The following is a 4286-nucleotide window of genomic DNA, read 5'->3' on the forward strand; positions in this document are numbered from 1 at the left end:
CTATGTTAAATTCCTCAATTTCGAGTGGTCACAGCTCTTTTATCTTAAGTTCAAATAAAGTGACAATCATTGCATGTCAAAGCAACAGCTTCTGGTGTCATGTACTGAAAAAATCAACATACCTTACATGGCATATAAGAAAGAACTGGTTCCCGGAACTTCGGATGTACCAAAACAGGTACTTCCGATCTGACAAAAAGGCAAAATGTACCCTCCTTTTTAAATTTCATGCCATTTTTTTATTATTCAAATTTATCAGTCAAAAATTGTTCTGCAATGATCACCAGTCATGCAGCTTTCATTTGATACCAAAATTAATAAAATATTCTAAATATTTTGAAAGTTATGTCCATGCGTAGGAACTATTTTGTGTTAAATATGTACTACTTTCTGGTATGTGCTTTCTGGCCGGTCCTGAATTAGTGGTGTTACACCAGAAATACGCAAACCGGAAGTCTAATCTGACTTAAAATTTCGTACAATGACGGGACAATATCCGGATGCCTTTTTTCTCGTTTTTCTCCTAAAATAACTCAATCTGAATAATCATATGAATGGATGACAAATGCGACTATGCACTGTACCTATAGGACACAGAGGCGTGTTGATTAATTTGTTCTGGAAAGAAGAGAAGCGACACCAAAAATGAGGTCTTCTCGTTTAATAGTATAGATTTTTATAATACCTTCCAAATTTTCTTCCAGAGAAAATGTTTTTGATATTCAGTGAAATTACCATGTCAATAATACATGTTTACAATGTATATAGGATCAACAAATTTGTTTTCGCTGCAGAATATTTAAACATCATGGCACGCCACATCAGTCACCATATATTTTAGCCTGTAATTTCAGACTCACACCTGACGTGATTTAGGGGTTTGGCCAGAATGACATGCTTTTGTTAACGGTCGTACCCTTCACCTATAATCATTTACTTTTATAAATTGTGACTTGGATGGAGAGTTGTCTCATATGCACTCATACCACATCTTCCTATATTATTATTATTATTATTATTATTATTATTGTCATCATCATTTCACACTGTATTTAAAAATAACTATTATTACTTTTAAAAATACCTGATTGACTGCCTTTGAAAATTCATTAAACAAATTTTTTCTGCAACAGTTTAATAAAATGACAATTTCATGTCGTTATTACATGCAATTTGTTTTCGATTTTTGATTCTACAAGTTTGTATTGATATGTAAAAAATCAAAAACTGTACCAATTTTATAAGCATAAGACAACCTGTCTTCATTATACTTCTTTTACTATTTATTGTTATCATATTCATGTTACGTATTTTCTATGTAAATATAAATATTTCTGAATTATCCTTGTTATAAATCATTTACATAAGAAAAACATATTATTACAGCATTATGGTAAGGCAGCTATTACATTATTTTTGTACCAAGGTGATGTAGGAATGGCTTTCAATCCGCCTAACAGGGATGTGCTTCAAGCACGAAAACTCATTCAGCAGGAAATTGACAAAGAACAATTAAAACTGATTCATGTACTGCACATGATTTTCAGTCACCATCAGCAAGGAATTGTTTTTAATTCGCTGTTTGTGCGTGGTGTAGTGGTCTGTTAAGAGTGCGCTATATACCCCAACACTGCCGTCTTCAGCACTCTATGTTTTCTGTAGGAGTTACCTCACCCTTAACTTCGGAACAAATGTTTTGATCCTGGAAGTACAGGAAGGATGTTGCAGATTCCTATTCTGGATTTCCCTCGAGTAGTCTCCAGAATCCTTTCCCTGACATAAGCGGATGTTTTGAATCCGAGTTTTCCTTCTCCTAAATGGGCTACCCTCAAATTTGACGAGCCCGATCTGCCAAGGCTATCTGGTTTTGAGGCGCCAGTGGCTCGCCTTCGCCCTTTTCCCAGTCAGTTGAAACAGTTCCGCCAGGTTTACAGGTAATAAAGCACTCGTGAAGGTTGGAGCGGGACTTTGGTTGTCAGAGGCTGTACGAGACGCATGCCGAAAAGAGCATTTTCATGGAGTTGAGAGCCTATTTCCCAACTTCACTCCTTGGCGTAACAACAACACTTTTTTGAACCTATGTTTTTGATTCACCAAAACGATGTCACAGTGTCTCAACTCATAAAAGAAAGTTTTTCGGTCTTATAACATTTATTTACTAGAATAATCGTCTAATCTGACAATCTAGTGACTGTCTGACTGAATCTGGATTCATACAGCAGGTGATGCCTGTAAAGCAGGAATCCCTTATCTGTAGATGAAGCTGTCCTTGTCCCATTACCTCCTGTGTTTTTTTTTCTCTCACTTTGGTGGTACATTCAATTGATTGTTCTTTGCTTTGCAGCCATATAAATTTAACATTTCTGTTGGATCTTATTTATGCATGCTTCCTACAATAACAGAGCCTCATATTCTTCAAGAAACCGAAGTGTTTGATTTTTATGTTTATGCAACATACTTCTCTTTATACACACACTATTCAGAATTATCAGAAAATTTTAAAACACGTGAAGGATATGAAAATCCCAGTCAGTAAAGCATGACTAATGGCACTGCTCTGACCAAAACTGAATAACAATAATGATTATTCAACAGCATACCATATATGAATAGTAAAGCATTCATGTATCTTTATAAAAACACCTATAATTAGAAATGTTCAAAAGTTTCCAGATTCAAGACTGAGAATGTAAGGCATCTTACAGTGCATGTAATCAAGCTGCACGAATGCTGATACAACTGTAAATATAACTATTGCAACATTAACATATAAAGATATAAACCCAATCGGAAAACGTAACATTCTGTGTTGATAAGGTATAAGTTAGCAAAGAAGGCCCATTCCCTGAAGACAACACAAAATTTCTACTAGACTGTAAAAGATACAATTCAGTTATCAAACTGATAATTGACAATTATAATCACTCATTTAACTGGTGCCAAGACAGAAGCAATAGCTGCTTATTGGATTACTTAAAAACAACAGAAATTCTGACTGGTAGAAATAAATATTTTTGAGATTGGTTTGTTTGAGCATCAATTCAAATGGGCACTAACAAAACATTGGCATGAACAAATTACCAAAACCATGATTTTTGCAAAAATAAATAAAAGACAAGAAGAAGTAAACGTGAATAGTATTACACTTCAACAACAGAAGTAAATTAAAATAGACTTCAATGGTCCTCATATGATAGTCAAGCCACACAGATACACCGTATTGCAAGCTGTGAATGAGTTTAACAAAGAAGATAATCAACAATCTAACAAGACCACAATTTGAACAGATTACAAATATAGTAGAGACATAAGACCAATTGACAAGATTCCAGACTGGGACAAGATCAAAACCATGTGACAGGGTAAAACTAGATATTGTATTGTTATCTTTTCTGCATTGGCTAGAGGTATAGGGGGAGGGTTGAGATCTCACAAACATGTTTAACCCCGCCGCATTTTTGCGCCTGTCCAAAGTCAGAAGCCTCTGGCCTTTGTTAGTCTTGTATTATTTTAACTTTTAGTTTCTTGTGTACAATTTGGAGTTTAGTATGGTGTTCATTATCACTAAACCAGTATATATTTGTTTAGGGGCCAGCTGAAGGACGCCTCCGGGTGCGAGAATTTCTCGTTGCATTGAAGACCTGTTGGTGACCTTCTGCTGTTGTCTGCTCTATGGTCGGGTTGTTGTCTCTTTGGCACATTCCCCATTTCCATTCTCAATTTTATGTAAGATGTGACAGGGTAAAACTAGTTATTTGAGTACCCAGGGGAAAGTAATATAACAATTTGATGGTTGTAAAACTTGTTTAAATAGTACTTATGGGCAGTCTGCATGGTTAGTCACTAGTCTGATGCCCAAGACTAGTAAAATTCTTTCAGACTAGCAAGTTTTTGCAAAACTTTGTTTGGACCAATAAGAAAAATGTAAGAATATTGGTCTTCAGACTAGTAGTTGAAAAGGTTTTTGGTGCAGACTGCTTATGGGTCAGGAACACAAACATGTAGCAGGGTAAAACTGGTTTGTGAGTACCAAACTGTCTATATTTTTTAAATACAAGAAGACTTATTAGGTTATAAAGAACAATGCATGCAAAGTGAAAATAAACTATTTAATGGGCCTTTTTTTTATGAGAAACCATCACTATTAAAATCTTGTATTGTTCTGCACTTCACCAAATTTGAAATCATTGAATAAAGAGTTAAAGAGACAAAGCTTAGCCAGCTTTCAATAAAAATTGACATTTTTATGCTACATTGTACTAGGTATAGCAAATTAATCAGACACA

The sequence above is a fragment of the Mytilus galloprovincialis genome, chromosome 2 (genome assembly GCF_965363235.1).
Source record: "Mytilus galloprovincialis chromosome 2, xbMytGall1.hap1.1, whole genome shotgun sequence".
NCBI classification, from domain to species: Eukaryota; Metazoa; Mollusca; class Bivalvia; order Mytilida; family Mytilidae; genus Mytilus; species Mytilus galloprovincialis.